Source organism: Mauremys mutica, chromosome 16, assembly GCF_020497125.1.
Source record: "Mauremys mutica isolate MM-2020 ecotype Southern chromosome 16, ASM2049712v1, whole genome shotgun sequence".
NCBI lineage: Eukaryota > Metazoa > Chordata > Testudines > Geoemydidae > Mauremys > Mauremys mutica.
In genome coordinates, this window is record NC_059087.1 from 4,802,673 (window position 1) to 4,816,660 (window position 13,988).

General features: G+C 49.6%; 1 protein-coding gene across 1 annotated transcript in view; it reads left to right on the plus strand.

Moving 5' to 3' along the window:
- The first annotated feature begins 2,187 nt into the window (after nucleotides 1-2,187).
- The window catches only part of CMKLR1 (chemerin chemokine-like receptor 1), a 41,127-nt gene continuing 29,326 nt past the window's right edge, over nucleotides 2,188-13,988 (plus strand). The window contains exon 1 of the mRNA XM_044989488.1: nucleotides 2,188-2,492. The gene's annotated coding sequence lies outside the window, so the exon portion shown is untranslated. The remainder of the gene's footprint in view (nucleotides 2,493-13,988) is intronic.

Sequence of the window (13,988 nt, forward strand, 5' to 3'; positions counted from 1 at the left end):
CCTGTGGTCAGAAATTTCCCTTAAACACTCTTTTCAGCTCCTCAAAACTTGGGGTTTCCATTGGGCTGTTTATCTGTGTAAAGTTTATCTCTTCAAAGTTCGTAGGTCTCAAGCATTACGCTAACTGCTGAAGGCAATGTCTTACAGGATACAGGCCTGTAGGTTCTTTGCGTTACTGCTGAATATAATAAGAGCAGAATATAATTGTGACGCATGGCCAAAAAGCTGTAAACATCCTGCAGGAAGAATCACTCAAACTCAACCCTTAAAGTCATGTGGGGAAATAATGTTTGTGGTTTTTGTGTATTTACATGTTTATGGGTAATGGTGAAGAAGGTAGTCAACAGTCCCCATCTGTGCTGTATTCTGATAATTCAGAGATAAAAAAAACCTAGCATTTAAATGAAATATAAACACAGGCTATCTCTGTATTCCTCTCTCTTTGAAATGTATAGCAAATCATCTGTGACTGGTGGAGGAACAAGCCAATTGCCTTATGTTAATTCATATAGCTAAGTACCGGTGATGGAGCTCCTTCAAAGTCATCCCAATTACCTTTTGTTCCCTGAGGAACTCCAACTTGTCAAAGAGGACATGAAATTGTAAAAAAGATACTTGGGTCCTGATCCCTGTTAATCTCAGATCTGCTTAAGCTTCATCAGGGGAAGTTTGAGTCGCAAGATGAGATCCCAGTTATGCTGGTACACCTTGAATATGATATTGGACATTGGACTATAACCTATGAACTATTTCTGAAAGAACTCTTTGTAACTACAAAGCTCACCATCTCTGCTTTGACTCTGAATCTCAAGAACTGAATTCATGTCTGTCTGTATATTGGTCTTTTAACCATACTCTCTCTCTTTTGTTTTTTAATAAATTTTAGTTTAGTTGATAAGAATTGGCTGTAGAATGTATTTGGGTAAGATCTGGAATATTCAATAACCTTGGAGGTAATGTGTCTGATCCTTTGGGACTGGTAGAACCTTTTCTTTTATACGATGAAATAAGATTTTCAGAAATGGTCATCATATTTGACTTGGGTACCTGGATGGAGGCCTGAGGTGGGGTCACTTTAAGGGAACTGTTTTGTTTTGGACTTCTGAATAACCAGTGCAGCAGTAGAGAAGCTGGTTTATGCTGGCGTGGTACATTTAAGTATTGAATTATCCATCAGCTTTGGGGTTTGTCTGGCCCATTCTTTGCAGTTCACCCTAATTGAATGACCTCGGCTGACTCCCCACTGGCACCCTGTTCACAATAATGCAAAACAGTTAATATAATAAAGGCAAGATAGCCCACTGGGTTACAATTGCAAGTGCTCTGTGTTTGTGCAATGCCTTGCAGAATGGAGTCTTACTGGGTATGTCTACACTGCATCTGGGAGGAGGCAGATGTGCAAATGTTTTGTCTTGAGCTGGAGCTCGGCCACTCAACCCTGGGGTGGGGAGGGGAAGGGGATGGCTCGAGAGCCCAAGTGCCAGCCCGAGTCGCAAGCTTGAAGCAACATCTGCACAGCTATTTTTATCGTGCTATTGCAAGCCCCACTCACACAAGTCTGTGGCCATGAGCTGGGAGACTTCCTCCCAGCTGCCATGCAGACATGCCCACTGGGCCCTGGGGGCACTACCACAATACAGATGCTAAGTAATGACAACCAGAAAAGCCATCTGAGAAAGTCAGTCTGAAGCAGGGGTAGCGGAGGAAACTTTTTGAAGTCAGATTTCAAGAGGGGAAGTGACTCAGTGCCTTGGAAAGAGATGGGATGGTTGGGAGCCTACCACAGAGCGGTGGCAGCCTCACACACTGGGATCAGAGCTCAATGGCTTAATTCTAGCCAGATTAGAGAAGCTGTACACATTCCTCTCGAGCCTCGCGCTAACCACATCGGGGGGGGGGAGGGGCTCTGCTTCGGAGGCTTTGGACCCTATAAGCCACCATCAAACAGAACTCAGAGTATGTCACATTTTTGGCAACAATACATGAGGCCCAGCTGATTTCTGTCTAGGGCTGGGTCACCGGCAGGACTCCTGCCAATTTTGCTAGATCGCTGTGTTACTTCCAGATGTTGCTTTAAGAGGAAACCCGGCCAAAAACCCCATCCTAAGATTTTGGTGTGGCTTTTTTTCTCTTGCCTTAAGATCAGCTCGGAAAGGCATTGTGTGCACTTATGTGTGTGTGTGTGTGTCCATGTATGTGTATGTCTCTCTGTTGAAGGGCCATGGAATGATTTTTCCTCTGGAGAAGGTGCAGCATCAGAAGGTGCAAGATAAACCTTAACCAGCTCTTTGCACGGTGCTGAGTGGCTTCTCTCCTTCGAAGGGCTGAACCTACCCAGAGCTTTGCTGCAGCCTAAGGGGAGAGCTGGTTCCGTGTGGCAACTCATTGATGCTGTCGGTGAACTCCGCGTAGTTTCATCCCGTCTTTAATACCCAGCCCGGGCTTTCCAAGGAGCGAGAAGCAGGCCCAAGGAGGACAGCGCCAAGCAGAAGGTACTGAAAGATTTTGAAGTTGGACCAAAGGGACAAGGACGGGGTGGACTAAGCTGAGCTGCCCTTCCCCCCCTCCTCCCACCTCTGAATTTCTCTGCAAACCCCACGTCCTCCATTAGATGTGCCAGGGTATTTTACGCAACAAATCCTTAAAGAGCACTTTTACGCCCTTAAACAATTTCAAAATAAATTGGTGCTGGCAGCCCAGGGCTCATGATGCCTAACCCCGCAATCAGCACTGGAACTCGCTGACAGGGACACAGCTATTTAGGTCGGAAGCTCCGCAGGGACCTAATCAAATTGGGGCGGGGGGGAGGGAATGATTGGGCAGCTGCAATTTGATTTGGAAAGCTGCACGATGAGGAGGAATGATCTAAATTCATCCCCTGTGCAGGAAGGGGCTGAATGAGCAGGTGCCACGAAGGGGAAAGGAGCTACGAGCCACCTTTTGAGAGGTTGAGTCAGTGGCCTGGCCAGGATAGAAAATAGGCTGCTCGGATGTGTTACCGGTGGGACGGAGGGTACGATCAAAGCATTTATAACATGATGGGGGAGTGCCGGGTTCACACTCAAGAGCGATAAAGGAGATGCTAAGAAACAGTTCAGAGACGCTTAGCACGGGGTCTCGTGAAAGACACATTGTGATCTTGATTTTGTTGTTTTACCCTAAAGAGGCAAGTAAGAGGTGGCTTGACTAAGGTGTTCACAGTAATAAACCCCAGTTGTGTGATTCGGTCTAATCTCCCTGTAATGTGTGAGCAAGGAACCGCACCGTGAAACGGAAAGGTAGTACATTTACGGTTTGCGCACTACTTCTTGTACGGCCGACCTGGGACTCACCGCGACAGCGGGCCATGGAGACTAATGGCATCAGAACATTTTTTTAAAGGACTGATTATGTTTGTGGTTGTTAATAGTATTTGCTGCTACCTGAGTTTGACCTATGGTGGAAATGCAGTTGTGACTAATGAGTCTGGGCATCTAGATGCTGAGCACCTTTGAAGTTATTCAATAGATCGCCATGCCATAAACGCAGTCCCCCAGGCCATAGCATCGCACCGAGGAGCAGGCGTCCTCTGCAGTTGTTTGGCCATGCTATGTTCATCCAGCATAAAGCTTTGCTGGTGGTGGGACCTGCACTCAGATCCCACAGGGCTGGCTGGAGAATCAGAACCTGTATAAAACAGATATGAGAGCAGAGCATTGGTCTGGTCTGATGTCATTCCTCTGTTCAGTGAAACTGGCAGTGATATTCTAGAGACAAGGTGAGTGAGGTCGTATCTTTTACTGGGCCAACTTCTGTCTGTGAGAGAAACAAGCTTTCGAGCTTCCCCAGAGCTCTTCTTCCGGTCTGGGAGCCTAACACAGCTACAGCAATGCTGCGCACAGTGATGATTCTGACAGATTTATTTAGAGCCTTTTCACAAATGGATTAAAGTCGATCCCTAGCAATCAGAGATTCATCAAAGCAGCAGAGTGAGCGGTTCCACAAATCCACCTCTTGTGAACTCCTCACACTCCTGTCTGTCTTGAGAGGACCACTCCTTCATCTTCTGATTATTCAGCACTGAATTCAGCTTCCTCACTAGCCTGAATTACCCCCAGGAATTAGCAGAGAAACACCCAGAATTGCTAATGAAGCAGATCATTTGCTCCACCAGCTAATTTGAGGGACCCCACAGACAGACACTTCCTCCCAGCCTAGGGCCCTCTTCTCCTAGACACACATTTCCACCAAGAGGATGGACTCTTGTCTTCTTCATGCTCTTGCATCCCTTATCGATGAGCCAGCCGAGATCCAGCCAGCAGCACTGGGCTGTATTGACATCTACTTTTCTGTCTCTAACTTACTGCTGCTGAGCTCAGAGCTGGACCCTAACGAACCCGTCTCCATGTACTTGCATCTACCTGCCTGATGTCTAAGAGGAAGGCAGCGTCATGGGGTAGGGGCACTAGAACATTAGAAAAAGGGGGGATGAGATTGGCTGGGTGAAGAAAGTATTCAGCCCTCTACCCAAGAAGCAGGTCACCTTTCAATGGCCAGGTGGTTGCAAGTGAAGGCCAGTCATTTAAATCGCTGCAAAAGTCTTGAGCAAAATGGTAGCTGGAGGCAACAGGAAAATGTTGACATCATCCTACAGGAAGTCAGTGCATGCTCCTAACTTGCCACAGCAGGTGAAGGTCATTCCACACCTGCTGGTGCTCACTGATTGAGGCAGGGAAGTCTCTCTGCTGAGTTCTTGTGTGCCTGGCAACTGAACCTAGAGATGGAAAAGTCCAATGAGATCCATTGTCTGCCCAGGGCATGTTCAGGACTCATTTCCCTACTCTCCAGTGTTCTGTCCCATCTAGTCTGAAATGCCCCCAAGGGTTGAGCTGACTGGATCTCACGCCTAAGCTATTCTCTTGTCAATTTAAATGTCACAAGACAACTGTGTGGGTAAAGGAGTTTGCTATGCACCCACTTTGGCATTTCTGTAACCTTCTAGTGCACTCTTGCCAAAATTCTGTTCTCCTTTCTCCAGAAGAAACTCCAAAATTACCAGCCACGTTAGCAACTTTCCTCATGATTTAACTTGGGGTGGTTTTGTAAGAGGCAATTGTGAAAGAATAAACAGGACTGACGCTAGTGTATCGGATTCCTCTTTTCAAGCATTGGCTCACTTTGGTTATCAAGGATACAGCGCTGGCGTAAGAAGTCAAATCTTGCTGTGTTCAGCAAGTGCAGGTCCTGTATCAGCAGGAATCAGCCCAGCCCTTGCTAATTGCTGCTTGACGACTATAACAGTGTCTCATGGAGGGTGAAATTCACCCTCTGCAAAGGGGAACAAAAGGCTGTGGGCACTTGTAACAGGGTCGGACTCACCCCTGCGGCGCCTCCTACTGGTTGCTCTGGGGAATTAGCTCTTTCCAGTGTTCGGAGCGCCCTCTGCAGGCCAGTGATCCCCCTGTCTTCTCCTGGCCCCCGTGTCCCTCCCAGGACCCCGGTGACCCTTTTACCTTTAACTGGGTTTCCCCTTCTCTGGGGAGCCCACCACCCTACTATCCCCACTTCGCCTCAGTAGTGGCTACTGCCCAGTCTCTATCTAGCCCCTGTTCGCTGGGGCAGACTGCAGTATCCAGCACTCAGCATCGGCAAAGGGGGTTTGGACCTGCTGCCTTGGCCTACCCCTAGGTTGCCCCCTGCAACCCCCAGTACCTGTTGCCCTATGCTAGGCCGCAGCCTGGGGTTTTCCTAGGCTGGAGCTTCCCAGCTCCTCAGCCTTTCTCCAGCCCTGCTCCACTCAGGTACCTGGTCTCTAGCTCCCTGCAGCCAGGCCCATCTCCCTCTATAGCTAGAGAGAGACTGTTTTTCCATTCTGGCCCCCCTGGCCTACTTATAAGGCCCTGTAGCTCTGTTTGGGGCGTGGCCCCAGCTGCAGCCACTTCCCCAATCAGCCCAGCCAAAAGCCCCTTCCCAGGGCTGTTTTAAAGCCCCAAAGGGCAGGAGCGGGTAGCCACCCCGCTACAGCACTATTCAGGTGGGACTTAGCTGAGGCAAAGACATAGTGCAGGCCCTCTGAACAGGAGTGAATTTCATGCATAGCCCTTAAATAAATAGTGGTGGGCATGAATTGCGCAGCGTGATGCTGCTGATTCTCTCTGGGCTTTCCCCAGTGTTTCTTTGAGTCTCATCAGTTGGTGGCAGTGGTTGTTTTGATTGGCAGGAGTATTGGTGTCTGGTTTTCTCTCTTCATTTGTTTTCAGAATTAGTCGCTCCTCCAAGCCAGGCTCCTCTCACTGATCACAAGGCAATTCCATTTACAAGGTGTTACACGAAACAAAACTGGGTGGGGTCTATTCCCCCTCTGCACTTCTGGCAGCAGCCTGGGGTTCCTCAGAGGCCTCCCGGACTTTGCCATGGGGAGCTGATGAGGCCCAAGGTGCTCACAAGCTGATGTCACTGCCACGAACCTTCAGAGTAAACGGACCACACATAAACACTGTGAACCCAGGGACGTGTGGCCATCACACTGCCTACAACATACAGACCCACTCCCACTGCTCACCGCACTGCCTCCAACTCTGCGACCTGGAACGTGCCGACGCCGTCGGTGCCGTAGCTCTAGGAATTAAAATAATGTCCTTGAATGGTGTACTTGTAACTCAGCTCTACTACATTCTCCCGCCCCCGCCCCGCCCCATGAGCCACTGAACATAAGACTGGGTCCGACCAAAGCTCCATCTAGCTCTGTATCCTGTCCTCTGACAGTGGCCAATGCCAGGTGCCCCGGAGGGAATGAACAGAACACGTAACCATCAAGTGATCCATCCCTGGTCGCCCATTCCCAGCTGCTGGCAAACAGAGGCTAGGAACATCATCCCTGCCCATCCCGGCTAATAGCCATTGATGGATCTATCCTCCATGAATTTATCTAGTTCTTTTTTGAACCCTGTTATAGTCTTGGCCTTCACAACATCCCCTGGCAAGGAGTTCCACAGGTTGACTGTGCTTTGTGTGAAGAAATACTTCCTTTTGTTTGTTTTAAACCTGCTGAACAGAGGAATGACATCAGACCACTGCTCAGTGGGAAATCTTCCATCCCCCGAGGGGAACTCTCCCTTCCACTGCTAGGTGCTAAGTCCATAGGCAGAAGTCTTTGGAGCACAAATTGTACTATAGAACAGGAGAGAGGTATCCAGGTCCTGATGCGTGAGCGTTGAGGTGTGTTTCTATTGCCTCCTGGAGCTGTGCTGGGGTTGCACATGTTCATGTACAGTCTCTCTTGCTTTGGCTACTTGCTCCTTACTCTCTACATTACCTCACCCTGGTCCTGTGTTTGTATTACACTGCCAGGCTAGTGGAGGGACCGTTCTCCAGGCTTTGATCAGGAACATGACCAGTGGCCCTCCTGATTCCTTAGCACTGTGCACACTGAGCTTTGGAGACAGCTGACACCCTGATTTACGTCCAGGAGGAAGCCAAGGCTGGCTAGGGAGTTTCTCTCTCTTCACTGCTAGGAAATCTCAAATGTCCCGAAATTGCTGGCAAGACTTCTGTCACTAATGGAGATCTAGGCACTGGCTGCAGTCAGAAAATACTCCACTCATGCTATTCCCTTCCACTGCCGTATTTTGCTCTGCGTTTCTCAGAAGCGGAGATGGGTCCTGGCAGATTTGCCCGGACAGACTCCCTGTTCCAAAAAGCCCAAGGGAAGAAAGTGATTTTGTCAGCCAGCAGCCTTCTGAGCAGCTGTTAGCACCTCTCAGTCAATCTGCCAGCTTGGAATGCTTCCCCCAGGAAGGGCACTTCGGAGCTGCTCTGTGCAAAGCTAGTGCATCCCGACCAGACCTTTGGAATAACTAGAGAGAACTGCCCCACCCAGAGAATCCTCTCCAGGTTTTCCCGGAGCCCTATGGGGCAGGCACAGAGCATTGGCTGTTTGGGAGATTACCCATCCAGTGCAGACATGACTGATACAATTCGTGGTTTCTGTAGCCAGGGCCGCCCAGAGGATTCGGGGGGCCTGGGGCAAAGCAATTTCAGGGGCCCCTTCCATAAAAAAAGTTGCAATACTACAGAATTCTATATTCTCCTGGGGGGGCCCGGGGCAAATTGCCTCACTCCCCCGCCCCCCCCCCGGGGAAGCCCTGGGAAAAATAAACATTTAAAAACCTTCCTCATCTCGGCACAAACCCAGTTTTGAGAAAACTAATAGCCATTAATGGACTTAACCTCCATGAATGTATCTGTTTCCTAGAGACTGGCTCCACGGGGTCCCTCCCAAATTGGAGACGGTTCCTGTGGGTTTGTCTTTAGTATAGCTTATGGACATACTCCACAAACTGAGCATTTGAGCGTGTTCCAGAATCTGGGGTGAGCCTATGTTGTGAAAACTGAAATGCTCTAATTAGCACATGCATGTGAATGGACACAGGGTGCTAAAATTAAATTAGCCCAGGGGGTCTCAAACTGTGGGTTGGGACCCCTCAGGGAGTCACGAGGTTATTACTGGGGTCGCGAGCTGTCAGCCTCCACCTCAAACCCCGCTTTGCCTCCAGCATTTACAATAGTGTTAAATATATTAAAAAGTGTCTTTAATTTATAAGGGGGGGTCACACTCAAAGGTTTGCTGTGTGAAAGGGGTCACCAGTACAAAAGTTTGAGAACCACTGAATTAACCCCTCTGGAGCCTCAGGGAATGCAGGGGAGGGGGCGGGGTGTCTCCCTTGGTAGGGTTGGGAAGGAGGTAGGTGGTGTAGGATATTGCTCTTCTCATGTGATCCCTCCCCCATGGAAAAGATAATAGCTTGGCTCTTTGTGTTAAATAGCTGTCTGCAAGCCTCAAACTGCTGAATGAGCTTTAGGGTAGGGAAGGCTGTTCCTCCCCAAACAGCCTGGCCCTGCCCCCTATCCGACCCCCACCCACTTCCTGCCTCCCGACTGCGCCCCTCAGAATCCCAGACCCGTCCTGCTCCTTGTCGCTTCACCGCCCCCCGAGATCCCCTCCCCAACCACCACCCCTGCCTCTTTCCACCTCCTCCTCTGAGTGTGCCGCATCCCCGCTCCTCCCCGCTCCCTCCCGGAAAGCGCTAAGCACCACCAAACAGCTGTTAGGCAGCAGGAAGCGCTGGGAGGGGGGGAGGAGCAGGGACGCGGCGTGCTGGGAGGAGGGGGAAGGAAGCCGGACGGGGGAGCTTGGCTGCAATTTTTCCCCATGGGTGCTCTAACCCTGGAGCACCCACGGAGTCAGCGCCTCCCTCCCACTCGCCTCCTTACCAGAATATTGGGACAAATGGCGTCCCAATTGTCCATTGATCGGGACATGAGACAAAGGGTTAAATATCAGGACAGTCCTGATTTTATCAGGACATCTGGTCACCCTACTTTTATTTGAAATGGAAAATAAAATTAGAAGGGATAAAAGCTCAGTATGACGTCTGATTAACCTGGAGACTACCTCCCTCCTGATAGGACTCTGACAAACATCTTGGTGAAAAATAAAGCAAAGAATTAGGCTTTTTGGAATAAGAATAGCCCCTGCAGTTAGGTGCTCAGATACTATGGGGATGAACGCAGTATAAAAATGTAGTTGGCTGGTGTAGTTATATCAGGTAACGAATACAAGAGCTATTAACCTTCAGACTTCAGGGCAAAGGCTGTTCAACCCCTGGGTCAGGAAGTGAATCATGCATCAGGGGATAATAGTTCAGAATCAGCCAAGGAGGTGAAGTTGAGGACTAGGAAAAACTGGCTCGAACGACCTGAGCCGGAGATGTTTTTATCAACCTCATTTAGATGAGGTGCAAGTCTTGAGAGCTGCCAGGAAAGTAATTATCTTTCCCATTTTCAGCTCTGCTTTGGTTTGCATTTGTAGCCCTCACCTGTAAATTGTGCCAAGGCAGCATTATTCCTCTGGTTGTTTTAATCACACTTTAAGAACTTCCCCGTGGATCTGCTGGAACAGTCCAGCCCCGTGATGGAAATAGGGCTGGATGATTTAAGGGGAAACCTAATGGGCTTTGAGGATGTTCCAGTGCATAGCCCACAGCAGAACGTCTGGGAGGAAGAGCTGTGCGCTGAATGCTAATTTCAATGGAGGGGTTTAGGACAAACTCTACTCACTGCATTGCCCGAGGAAGGTTACAATTGCTTGAACAGGGTCAGCTGTGTTCTCCTTGACTTGCCCGTGAAGGAGGAAGGACTGAGACATGAGCGAAGGGCTCCTGCGATATTTTCTGCATACACTACGTTCAGTAGAAAACGGCACTTTTTAAAAAAACCAGGGAGTCAGATTAACGAACCCAATCCATTTATGACTATTTAGAATGACGAGATGCTTTTTCCTCCCCAGTTATGGAGTGTCAGAGCAGAGGACTGGGAACCAGCACTCCTGGGTTCCTTTCACAAGGTCACCACTGACAAATTGTGCGGCCTTGCACAAGTCACTTAACTGCCCGGTGCCTCAGTTTACCATCTTTAAAAGAGTTATAACAGCATTGACTGGCCATCCCAGTGGCACTGTGAGGCTTAATGTTTGGACAGTATTGCAAGTTCCTCTTCATCTCTCTTCTCTTTTCCACTTTTTCTCTCCCCCTCCATTTGCCTTTGTTTCTTTCTATCTTTGTCTTTTTTAAAATGTCCAGACAGCAGTTGGGTAGTTTCTTAATACAGTGAACCCCCCCTAACACTTTTCTGCATGTTCTTACCACGTTCAAGATGATCCTTATCTTTGTCTGTGCACCTGAACTCACCGTCCCTGAAGCCAATAGCCTCCCTCTTCCGGACTTCAGCAGCACAGCATTCTCCCGCAAGGGAGAAATCCTGGCCCCACTGAAGACAATGGAAGTTTTACCACTGACTTCAATGGGGCCAGCCTGTCACCCCGTGGCTTTACATGAAATGCTTTGTATGTTGTTGTCGAAGAATCACAGATTCACAGAACTAATGACAACTGTTTCGGGGATTTGCCTACCTCCCTGCTAGTGGGACAGTCTTCGCTCCAGAACATTCGCTACCCAGGAGTTACAGATATGGGATTGTTTGTACATCTCCACTGGACTTTATTTTTCTAATTATGAGGAATACAAGCAGGGACTGATGTGGCTGGGTAAGAAAGGCCCTCTAGAAATTCAGACTGTTCTACGCTATTGAGCCCTATGCACTTGGACCGGGTCTGCAGCCGGATTTAAACAAAACTTTGTCTCTTACCCACTTCCTCTTCCTGTTTTTAACAAATGCCCCTTGGTTGTGGATGGAGTGCTGCCTTCCCATAAATGGACTAGCTCAGAGTAGTTTATGTGTACAGCTGTTTATCTCCAGCAGATCAGCACACTGAGTTTGTGCTTGTTAGTGACTAAGACCACAAATGTATTTGCCAGGTTGCACAGACGCAGAGGGCTGCCGGAGGCAGTATCCTGCGTGTGTGAGCAATGTGTTCGCGAATGGTTACACACTGGTTAATGGTACAGGGGAAATGCTACTGGTGATTTGTTGGTGTAACTTGGGGTCTTTGTTCCGCTTTGGGTTAGAGATGGGCAAACAATGGAGCAACCCACCAGATCCCCTCAACGTTTGGAGTTCCTGAGTTTGGGTCTGAGTTCCTGGAGCCGAACCCACCTTGGTGGTTTTGGTTCCAGCTTGGAACAATCACTAGAGAACTCCAACGAGAACAGGCAAGATTGTGAAAAGCTCCTGCGAATCCTGATCAGATGGCACTATATGGGTGGGGACATCACCTCCCTTTCTGATGTTACCCACAAAATGCACCTTAAGGACATAAAAGGACTCGGATTAAGCTCGGCCCAGTTGCATGCACTCCTTGTAGTGCCCACCACTGGGCCAAGATCGCAAAGAGCAGTTTGTCAAAGTTTGGTGCCCTCTGACCCAAACCCGGGACCTACCCTTGGCTTGGCTTGGTTTGAAGACCCAAACTCTGAACCCCAAGCTCAGCCCTATGTAGCTCTGAGCCCCACTTCCTCTTTAGCTCAGCCCCACCATAACTGATCCATGTCTACAGTAACTTCACTGTAGCCATGGAGTGCAAGAGCATTGTGGGTAAACAGATGCAAACGAGCCCACTGAACAAAAACACATTGAATTGGCCATGTCTAATGGTTGCTCACACATATAGTGTGGTTCTTTGTCACCAGCTAGTGGCTTGACTAATTAACGAGGTTTCTGAGTCTGCTGCTGCCTCTCAGCTAATGAACCTGGTCCTTAAACTCAGCCACTTTAATAACAACCCCTAGCTCTTATCTAGCGCTTTTCACCTGTAGCTCTCAAAGCGCTTTACAAAAGAGGTCAGCACCAGTATCCCCATTTTACAGATGGGGAAACTGAGGCACAGAGCAGTGATGTGACTTGCCCACTCTTGCCCAGAAGGCCAATGGCCAAGCCAGGAATAGAAACCAGGTCTCCTGAGTCCAAGTCCAGGGGTCTAGTCCCTAGGGAGTCTTTTACTCCTGGAGATCGCAGCAGCAGTCCCAGAGGTGACTCAGCCAGGGGCGTCATTACAGGGGGTGGAGAACAGCTGCTTCCTATGCCTTGGTGGGAGGTCTTTTTATTCCGTGCATTACTTCAGACCTGCCAATGAGCGGATGCAGCTGGGCAGAGCTCAATCCCGCTTTTCTTTTATGGCCCTAAAATACATTTTGTGGGTAACATCGGAAGGGGAGATTATTCCCCCTTCCAATAATCCTCCTCCTCCCCCCCACCACAAAAAGCAGTGAAATAAAAACCAGCTGGACAGAGAAGGCCAGATGACTGGGGTGATAAAGTCACCAAACACAGACAGACGGAAGATGGAGTCGTCCCACCCCGGCTAGCAATGCCCTCTGCATTCATCGCCTGAACCTTCTGCTCTGGTCCGGAGGTGTAGCTCCACTGAAAACAATCAGAGTAGGGGGGCTGATGCAGAAACGCACGCACGCATTTTTCAGGGGCACCTCGGCTTGCCAAACGGAAGCCTCATTCAGAAAATGGAGACCTTGCTCTCAAAGGGATTCTTTACCTTCACAGCCAGGCCAAGCTGTCCTGGGGGGATTAACCTCCCCATGCTTTTCACACTGAGGCCTGCTGCTGTCTGCGTCCCACGTCCGTGGTGACGCCCTGGTTGTGCCCTGAGGAATGCCAGCTGCTCCAAGAACTGAGAAGGCTCGTGCCCAGCCTCTGCAGTTGTGTGGAGGATGCAGTTTTCTTCTTTGAAGAAGGAAGTAACCTGTGTGTCTCTCTGCTGTGGTTGGGAGTGGGGGACAGAGCGCTCTCCTGTCGCTCTGTGAGTGTGACGGGAAGGAAGGGGGACTTTCCACACTTGTGCACCAGGCTGCCGGAGAGACACAGAGCTGTGAGTCACCCGGCCAAACATCTACCTCAGCAAGAGCGAGCTTTGCTGGTGCTTAGACTGTGTGTCAGCTTCCTGCCGCACCCTCCTGTCGTCCCCTCGAGTCTTCCCCGGGCCAAACCTCACCTAGCAGGTTACAATTAGTGACCTCCAGCTCCCGAGCTCCTCAAAGCTCTGCAATGCAAAGCCTCTACCCCTGTGCATTCCCAGAGACATTGTCTGCTGCTCTGCTGAGTCAGTACATTGCAATGTATTCATTCAACTGGGGTAAATACACCCTTCCCGTCAAGCACAGCACTGAACTGGCTTGCAGGAAAAGTGAAACACTTTGGTATCACTTAAAGCGTTCTCTTTTCTTACCAAACACGATGGGTCACAGCTCTGGGAATCCCAGCAGCATGTTAAACCTTGCGTTTGGGGTCTGCGTGTATTGGGAGGGGTGGGCGAGAAGGGTGGGTTTTCTTTGTTCCCTTGTTGGTGTGTCAGGGATAGGACCCCGCAGGGGATGTGGGGAGCAGAGATCTGCACAGCCTTGGCCTGGAACAGCAAAAGTCCTTAGTCCGAGCTTCACCGGCATTCACAAATCTCAGCCCCTGCTCGCTAAGTTGGTCTGGGATTGTGTGCACCGCTAGGACGCCACCTCCTTTCCAGGGTCCCTCCCAAAAGCTCCAGG